Source organism: Triticum dicoccoides, chromosome 6B, assembly GCF_002162155.2.
Source record: "Triticum dicoccoides isolate Atlit2015 ecotype Zavitan chromosome 6B, WEW_v2.0, whole genome shotgun sequence".
NCBI classification, from domain to species: Eukaryota; Viridiplantae; Streptophyta; class Magnoliopsida; order Poales; family Poaceae; genus Triticum; species Triticum dicoccoides.
In genome coordinates, this window is record NC_041391.1 from 623428422 (window position 1) to 623438922 (window position 10501).

Here is a 10501-nt window from a genome sequence, read left to right on the forward strand (position 1 = left end):
CGCCCCGTCCCGTCGCCCCGGACGCCCCGCCCCGTCCCATCGCCCCGTCGTCGCCGCCCCGTCGTCGCCTCGCCGGTGAGCTCGCCCCGGCCGCCATGTGCACACACACACACACACTACACACACACACTACACACGCACACACTACACACACACATTATTAGTTTGTTTGTTATAAATTTTTCTATTTTTTAGTTATAGAAATGTTAGAAATTATTCTATTTTTTAGTTATATAAATATTAGAAATGTTAGTTATATAGAAATGTTATAAATGTTTTCTGTTTTTTAGTTATAGAAATATTTATAGAAATGTTAGCAATTTTTCTGTTTTTTAGTTATATAAATATTAGAATTGTTATAGAAATGTTAGTTATATAATCAGGAAATTTTAGAATTAGTTTTAGTTAGATGAATTAGATTAATGTCAAATTGTTAGAATTTGCATATATATAGAATTTTAGTTATCACAATCCAATCATTTAAAAAATGTTACTTTTTGCAGGCATATAGTATTTGTTCTTGACGATATGCCCGGCCCGCATCCTCGCCGTCAACCCGTTCGCGACGACTTCCTGCTTCATAGGACCCATGTCCGGGACTGGGCTCCGCCGGGCTAGCATTGGGAGGTGCTACCTGGAGGGGCGCGCCGCTTGGTGAGGAACCCGACCTCGGGTCCCGTCGTCGACCCTGATCTTCTTTGGTGGCGTTTGCGTGGGCCACATTCGGTGCATAGGCAGCCGGCCCCGCCGGAGGTGGTGCGTCGCCGTGTCAGGGAGGAAGATGAGCATGTCCATCGCTACATGGCTGCTATGGACGACGTCAGGTTCTCCACTACTTGGCGGGTTCTTTGGGCAGATGACCGGAGATATGATCCTGTGATGGTTCCTTCTCTTTGGGTGTGCACCGCCCGCGCCCCAGGAACCGCGAGTGGCGCCCTAGATTCTTCTGTAGTACTCGATCTTTATTAGGTACCTAGCCAGTGATGTATTCGATATATAATATTCGAGACGATGTATTCGAGATTCAGTTTTTCCTTATTGATTAATTGCATCCATGCATTGTAATTTGAATACTAAATTGTTTTATATTTCTTCTGTATTAATTAGTAAAGTAAAAGCTATGGCAGACAATACCGGCAGAGAGAGAGAAGAAGAATTGTTCGACATCATACGCAGCCCACATAGGCTAGATGATCTGAATGAAGATGACGGCTCCCAATATCTGAACAATACCGGAGAGGGTGATGAAAAGATATTCGATCTCGACGACCGAGCTGATGAAGTCATGAACTATGATTATGATGACACAGACAATGCTGATCTTCAAATAAAAAAGACTTCCGGCGAGGTATATTTATATAAGCATGCATCCTGGTGATCATCACATCTTTTTTTATTGAAGATATATTAACGAATCGATCTTTCTTCTTTCAGCCCTCCAGATCAAGCAAATCTGCTTCTACAGACAGCAAGACAAAGCGAGGCCCGGGCAGATTGTTGAAGGATGGTGTAAAGTACCACATCGAATCCACCAAACTTAGTGGCGAACCCCTCACGCCTAAGAACGTTGCGGACAAGTGGACTCGTCAGTGCGGAGTTCTTGTGAAGGACAAACTCCCGATCTCCATTCAAGAATGGAAAGAGCCAAAGACTAAACGTCCAGGTGTTACTTGGGTCGACACAGAGCCAAAAAAGACCTGGTGAAATCTCTGATGGAACATTTCACCCTACGAGATCATTTCACTAAAGCAGATGTGGAGAAAGTCAAGGCCGCTGCTCTTAAGAAGATGGCAATTGCATTCAACACCCACAAGAAAACTGTATGGGCCAACTACCTCGCTAATGAAAGGAAGACTCCAGTTTTCAAGGGAACACTGGAGACGCAAAGAGAACACTGGGATGATTTCGTGACCTTCAAGGATTCAGAATTATCTAAGGAACGGTCGATGCAAAACAAGGCAAATGCCGCAAGAAAGACGCAGTTCCATAGGCTGGGTCCAGGTGGCTACGCGGTGGGATTGCCTAAGTGGGATAAGTCTGAGCAAGATATGGAGGGTGCAGGGGTCGCTCCGATTACTAGGAGCTGGCCCCCCAGGTGCAGAACTTGGTTCTATGCGCATGGGGGGCGTTGGACCCGAAGACAGGCCTGGTTTCGAAGAAGGCAAGTCTAAAAGGAGCCGAACAAAAGATACTTGACGCAATAGAAGAAGCTCGAGCGGGGGTGTTCACGCCAAACAGAGAGAACGACGAGCTTACGGGCGCCCTGGGAAATCCTGAACACCCTGGAAGAACACGAGGCATGGGCGTTATTCCCTGGTATGAGGGCTTTTCGGACTGGAATGACGACTACAAGTCCCGTGCAAGAAAGAAGATGGAGGCGGAGAAGAAGAGGAAGCTGGAGGAGGAGCAGAGGAAGCAGGACGCAGAATGCCTTCAAGGCCTAGAAGCAAGGCACGCGGACCTGGCACTCAAATTCCAGCAGCAGCAGCAGCAGCAGATCGACTCACTTAGCCAGGAAAGGGGGTCTCAGCAACGGCAACAGCAAGCGGATGATCGTCCAGCATTGGATAGCACCATCCCATCCATGCTGAGAAGCAGCATTGGTTCTGCCCCGGGCGACACACTGCTGGATACATACCCTGTGGATGACATCATAGAGAACACTAACTGTGAGCTACACTCCAAAATGAAGAACATATCCATGAAGGTGGCGGACGGCGTTGCTTTTCCAGTTACCCCCGAAGCAACCGACCATTGCATCCCGATTACAGAGGGCTATGCTTGTGTCATGGTTGATGAAGTGGTGGACCCATATTCGGGGCTAACCTTGATATTCCTGGAGGTGAAGACGAGCGCACACTGGGAGAGGCCATACATCGTATAATCCTATGGAGAAAGGATTGCATCATCTTTCGAAGTCCACCGAGACCGGGTCGTCTGCCGACTCCTCGAAGTCCGCCACCGAGTCAGCAGACTCCCGCTCCTCCAAGTCCACGAACGCGTGAGACGACTCCTCCTCGAAGTCCGCTACCTCCTCCAAGTCCCCGAATGCGTGAGCTAACTCCTCTGGTTTCAAGTGCGGCACAGCGTCATGCCACTTCTCTAGTTTCATGTCCGGCACCGTGTCAGGCCACACCTCCTGCTTCAAGTCCGGCACAACGTCAGGCCACTTCTCCTGGTCCAACTCCACGTCAGCCGTCTCCGCCGTCTCAGCAATCGCAGAAGAGACATGCCGCAGCTTTGGTGCGTAGCGGTATGAGTCGAGATAGTTCAGGAAGTACAGGCGGAGACAAGCGATATAAATATGGTCCAAGCCTAGCTCCTCTTCCTTAGAGGCCTTACGACATGACCGAGGAGCAAAACGCAGCCATAGTGCAAGCCCAAGTGGACGCCCATTTTGGACCGAAACCGGCACCGCCGCCAAAGGAGAAAGTGCCTGAGAAAGTAATTGACCACTTCATTTGTATGGCTAGCGAACCAGCTCCCAAGCCTATTGACTCGGACTATGAGCGCCAAATCAGGAAACTACATCGAGAACGGCTAAAGAAGGAAGCGAGCTCGAGCTCGAGGCAACAAGCAGCTGGAAAAAAATGCGGGAAAATCGTTCCCCAGCTGGGAGAACAGGCGGCGCAAGCGATCCCCCCGCTTGTTGTGCCAACAACACATGAGTGGAGTACGCGCACCAAATATTATTGTGGGCAAACCGTTAGCGTTCCCCAGCAGGGCGATGTGGTAATAACGGAGGAGCATATAATGCAGGCTGAAATGCTCAAGATCTGTGTTGGACAACACCTCGAAATTGAGCCCATGTCTCCGCTTAAAGAATTGGAAATAAAATGAAAATATGCCTGGGGCCAACCTTTGGTCCATCCAGACAAGGTCAAGGAACTCCCAACGAGAATGTATGAATTGCATCAATGGTACATGAACATTACCAAGATTTCCAATCGAGTGTCCCTCATGGTGAATGTCAAGAAGGAGCATTATTACCATGAGAAAGCTCTGTCCATTGAGTATACATCACTTTTTCAGTTATACAATCAAGACGCACTCGACAAGTCTATCGTCAGTTCCTATTGTCTGTAAGTGATTTCTTTCTGTAATTTAAGTCTCAAGCTAATTATGTAGTGATAATTTTGATCAATCATTACATGTAATTATCCTCACTATATTCTTCTTTGTGGTATTATATGCAGGATGAAGATGTATGAAATGAAAAAATCTGGAAGCTATGGCATTGGGTTAATTGACCCAAATACCATTAATGAGGACATATGGAAGTTTCCATTTTATCAAGCAGGTGTAGAGGAAAGCATGGTAGAGTTCTTGAAGCGCCTGAATAGCAATGAAGATATACTACTTCCTTACAACTTCCCGTGAGTCACACTATCTTGTACTACAAATTCTGTTTTTGCTTACTAGCTAGCTAGATGTTAATAATTAAGTGTATACGGCTTACGGTAGTTGATTAATTTTATGCACATGCCCGCTTATTTAAGACATGCAAACGTGTGCGCATGCAGTTGGCACTGGGTCCTGATAGACATTAAAGTTGAGGAAGAAAAAGTTGAATTACTGGACTCACTAACTAAAGAAGAATGTGACTTCACCATCGTGAAGGGGATAGTCAACAGGTAATTTGAATCATTATTAACTATATATACCTCGGCCTATTATTAGTTCGTCATTTCCTGATATGAACTATTTAATAACCCCTTTATTAATTTTCTTTGCCGGCGGGCAAGGCATGGGCAAAGTTCATCAAGGTGACTCCAGGCGAATGGAAAAAAAGTTGTTTTGGCATCGACCAAAGGTAAGTAATTAAGTAGTACTAGCTAGCTGTCATCTCTTTAATTCTTGTTTCAATATCATTAATTAATTATCATGCTTGATTAATCATTATCTGATTCAATTCCATTCTCGTAATGGCCTTGAAGCAGGCGCCGGGGAATAATCTTTGTGCATTCTACGTTTGCGAGAACATTCACATGATGACGTCCGAAAGGAGCAGATCTGATAGACAGGACTGGGTACGTTTGTTAGACCACTATTCACACCATTATTGATATCTAGTCACACAACTAACACACGTGCATATTGATCTCCTTCTTAACAGTTCAGAGAGGTGCGGGATAAGCTCCTACCATCGGACCGCATACTAGCACTTCAAGAGGAAATAGCCGGATTTTTGCTCGACCAGGTCATAAATCCCAAAGGAGAATACTATTACCCGCTACCGCCCCCATGAACCACTTGTCATCGTGCTCCGTAGGCACCAAGGCAACATATGTAGGAGAAATTCTATATGTATATACATGTGTATGTGTGAATAATGGTGTTGGTTGTAAGACATTCGATGATATATATATATATATATATATATATATATATATATATATATGAGATTCTATACGTACGAGAAAATCTATTTATATATATGCATAACGTGTACAATTTGTAGTATCGTGAAATACCAGCAAACAAAAAAAATGGAATGGAAAATAAAGCAAAAAACCCCCCAAACATTTAGTACCGGTTGGTGTTACCAACCGGTACTAATGTCCTACGCGCACCCGGGCCTGGCTCGTGCCACATGTTCGCACTTTAGCACCGGTTCGTGACGAACCGGTACTAAGGGGGGGGCTTTAGTCCCCACTCTTTAGTGCCGGTTGGAGAACCGACACTAAAGGCCGTTACGAACCGACACTAAAGGCTGGTTCTTCACTAGTGCGTGGGCGACGGCCATGATGGGATAGACAAGATTGCTTCTTCGTGGACCCTCGTGGGTGGAGCCCTCCGTGGACTCGCGCAGCCGTTACCCTTCGTGTGTTAAAGTCTCCATCAACGTGGATATACGATAGCACCACCTATCGGAACCACGCCAAAAACATCTGTGTCTCTTGTTGCGTTTGCACTCTCCAAACCCTTCCCTTTACATTTTTGCAAGTTGGATGCTTTACTTTTCGCTGCTCATATACTCTTTGCATGCTTGCTTGAATTGTGTTAAGATTGCTTGACTTGTACTAAGTTTGCTAAAATCTGCCAAAGACTAAAATTGGGAAAAAGGCTAAGTTTTTATTTGGTCAAGTAGTCTAATCACCCCCCCTCTAGACATACTTTCGATCCTACACAAGTGCATGATACTACTTATGTTACCCCCACTATGGCCAGCCTAAGCCACACACTCACACTGACACGGGCAGTTAACTTCAAGATTCACAGTCCGTACTTTAGACTCGGAGTAGGCGCTCACACTGACACAGTACACATGACATTGAGCATCAGTTCACACTTCAACTTGGATCCAAGCTACTCCCTCTGTCTAGGTGTGTAACTCATCTTACGAAAACCAAATAGTCCCAAAACACTTAGGTGCACTGCATTAAATTCTACCTTGTTTCTTGTTTCTTAACATATCAACCAATAAGAGATGTGGGGTGTGCATGCTTTTAATGACTTGAGACTATCAAACACGACATGCAGTGGTTAGTTCAGTGCTGCGATGCTATTAATTAGCAAATGAACATTAAGTTCTCTCGTTTTCTCCTCCTCCTTGGTCACGGTGCAGAACCTAAGATGACTATGGAGAGAGTAGTCGTCACCACCTTTTCCACACACTGTCAAGCGTCAAGTCGCCGCGCGAGCCTTTCTGTGGTCTCCGATAGATGCGCTTTCATCTTCTCCTCCTGTCGCGGGACACCGATGGAGAAACATATAACAATGGTGTAGGCCAATAAGGAAGTATTCTTGTCAAATCTTTACAAAGTGCATAACTGATACGGTAGTAATAACACTCCACAACTCACAACAACGAAATGACGACAACCTATGCCCATATTTTCCCACTCCATTTCATGTGGTGGCAAGGATGCAGGCAAGAAAAATCTCCAACTTTCTGGATGCAACAACAATTAGGCCTAGCAAAAACGACATCAATACAAACGGAGATGTAAAGGGGTGACCATAGCAACTCGCCAATAAAATCAGCAGTAAAAGAAGAATAAGCACATGTACAAGGAAATCACGGATCGACAACTAAATCAATTTTCAGAGCAAGATTAATCTAGCAGAATCATCTAAGTCATTTCATGAAGCATCGTTCAATTTCAAAGATATATCTAGGATAATGACCGATCAATGGGTTTGGTAGGAGAAAGGAATACACATGCTACTCCCTCCATTTGAAATATACAACTTTCCAGAAAGCATGTGGTCTCACTTCTCTATCTTTATACTAATTAATAGTAATAAAATAAAATTTGGCCTTGTTAGATGAAAATTGGATAAGATTTGTTACAAAAATAGTTTTAAAATAAGCTTTAAAATTTACTTGCTTACATATTTGTGAAAAACTTAAAGGTCAAACATTAAACATTGTGCAAAGTCCACACCTCAGAAAATAGTACTATACAGTGTATGTGGTAGATAAGTGTCGCCAAAAGAAGTACGGCAACTAAGAGGGATCATGAGCATAATTACCCCGTCTCGTATCTCTTTCCGCTTCCATGTGAGTGATAGTTTATCCGGATAGCACATTTGCCTCTTGTTCCTACAGGTTAAATTGGTTAGAAAAGTACGTACATTATTATCAGGCATTAAGTAGGTAATGCATACCAGTGATCACGTGAGCAGCATGTAAAGACATGGAGAATAAGGCTACATGGTCCTTGTTCCAGACCGCTTGTGCTGCATTCATCGGTTGCTAGAGAGTAGAGACCAACTGCTAGTATTGAGGCAGTATTGCATAAAATGTTGCTCTCGTGGATGGCGATAGACAATAGTATCACCTACAATGGTAGGCAGTGCCTTAGAGGAGACACACAAATTGCGCCCTCCCACGAAGATGGTTTTGTCTCCGATGCTTTTTACCGGGATAAACCTATCTAAAACAACATCTGCAAGCTTGTAAACTGCGAGGTGTGTCAACGAAATGTCGTTGTGCCCGACCACTAAGATCTCCGAGTCGCATTCTACTAGATAGATAGGGTAGCATAGTTTCTCCATTGGAAACGTGACAATCAACTTCGGTGGATCCTGCGAGTGTGCCTCAAGCTGAAAAATCTGTGATAAATTAATATTTTCCATATTCATAGTCTGATGCACCAGGTATTGCACCAGTGCAGAACCGGGTAATAGCACCTGTTCGTAAGGATTATTTGTGCCGGTTTTGTAACCGGTACAAAAGGGTGGGGACTAAAGGTCCCCCCTTTAGTACCGGTTCGTCACGAACCGCCACTAAAGTGCCACCACGTGGCATGAGGTAGGGTCGGGTGTGGGGAGACCTATAGTACCGGTTGGTAACACCAACCGGTACTAAATGTTCGGGTGGTTTTGGTTTTTTTATTTTTCCTTGTTTTGTGTTTTCAATTTAATTTAGAGATTGCTTTTACATTATAATGAGTTGTTAAATCATTAGGTGAAAGTACCCGCAGATTAGTTTCAACTGGATGCATGCATGGATCCTAGCTAAGTGATCAAAGTATATATGCTATATCCATATATATATTACTTGATCACTTATATTAGGTGAGCAAGTAATTAATATGGATATGGCATATATATACTTGATCACTTAGCTAGCTAGGATCCATCCAGTTGAATCTAATATGAAGTTTCTTTCATAAATGATATAATAAATCATCATCATCATATTAATATTAAAACTATTGCATCATATATATCATCACCAACACGTTATAACGGTATACTAGCTAGCTAAAAATCATTATAGTCGTCATTACCACTATTTAATCATCAGTCATTACCGCTATCTAATCATCACCAATACCAGCTTAAAGAAGAAACATTCACTTTGAATCAGAAGGAAAGATATCATCGAGTTCAACATGATCACTCTTTGAGATTAAGTTCAGGACGAAGAACACGGACATGAGAGGACAAGTCCTAAGAGCATGATAATCACTCCTACTGCTCTCTATCAGGTAAAATGGCATAGAACATGTGTAGCTGTCCTGATTCATCATATTGGAGCATGCAGATGAACTTGTCTCCTAATCATGGGTTGCGCTTCTGCTTGTAGACTCCTAGTACTTCTTTGCGATCATTCACAATTTTGCTCAAGTCTTTCAGTATTAAGCATTCCTCGGTTCTAGAAATCTTGAATGCACTCGTGTGCAATATAGGATGTCTTGACCGTAAGCTAACAATTGACATGCGACCATTAGTCGAGATCCACTAAGGCAGAACTATCATCGGGAGTCCCTGTTCAAGAGAACATCGTATAGTATAATACTTAGCAACATGAAGTTTAGCTTAAAAAATAATGTATGCAAAAGATGCACTGAGGACAAATAGTAAAAATCTTACCATCTTTCCTAAATACATGTGACTGCAGTTTAATATGAACACTACTGGTCACACGTTTTGAGTACTAAGATTTGCAAGTCTAGGAAAATAATTTCTCTTGACAGCATCAAGATCCTCAAGCCATGAAATATATTGACTTATCTCCTCGTAGTTTAGTTCAGCCCCGGGACAATGAACGGTCTTGTCTACCAAGCGCTGGACAAGTTTGCTTGAATGGAAATAAGCTGTCAATTAAAATTATAGTTGTCAACTATTTTTGAAAAAACAATATCAGCATAAATATGGCATGAGAAACTCACATAATGGTAGAATTGGAAGCGTCTGCACATCGACCAAAATGTCTGTATTACCTTCAATATCATCTTTGGGACGAATATCAAAGGTGATAAACATATCAGGCTCAAATGCATAAGCCTTGCACAGTGCTTGCCAAGTTTTGCATTCAAAATTGGTGTAGGTTTCTTGATTGTATAATTTGATGTTGAAGGTATAACCATGCTCGGTCTTCAAGCAAACTCTCTTTACCTCCATAGTTTTGTCACGACAAAAATTCTTGCATGGCAGGGGATACGCTAGTAGAATAGTGAAAATTTCAAATAATAAGTTGAAGCAAACGAAGCATATATAAGTCATTCTTAATTACCAAAAAATACTTGTCATTGTGACTTACTGTATCCACTTCGAAGGCCTCATCCATCTTGATACTGAAGCGCCTATCATCAACTAGAAAATTTCTGTCGCACAGGCCGCGGTGGTCTTCGCAGTCTTCGCACATAATGAAATCGTTTTTGTCGTCAGATGACATTTCCTATGTTCATAGGTGAAACATTAAACACTTATTAGTTATACATCAATTCAACTAATTAGACAAGTACTATTAATTCAACTAGCTAGTGCAAGTAATTAATTCAACTAAACACTTACTAAAAAGGCAAAAGTTAGAGTGGCAAAAACAAAGTTTTCCCTACTAAAAATATACCTAAATAAAATATAGCTCCTAATTCAACTAATTAACTAGTTCAACTAATTCAACTAAACTAATTCTATTAATTTTCTTACTAAAAATAAAGTAGCTAGTTCTATATACTAAAAGTTTAATTAGATGATCAAATCTCATATACCTAAATTTAGTATATATTAAACACTTATTAGTTATATATTAATTCAACTAATT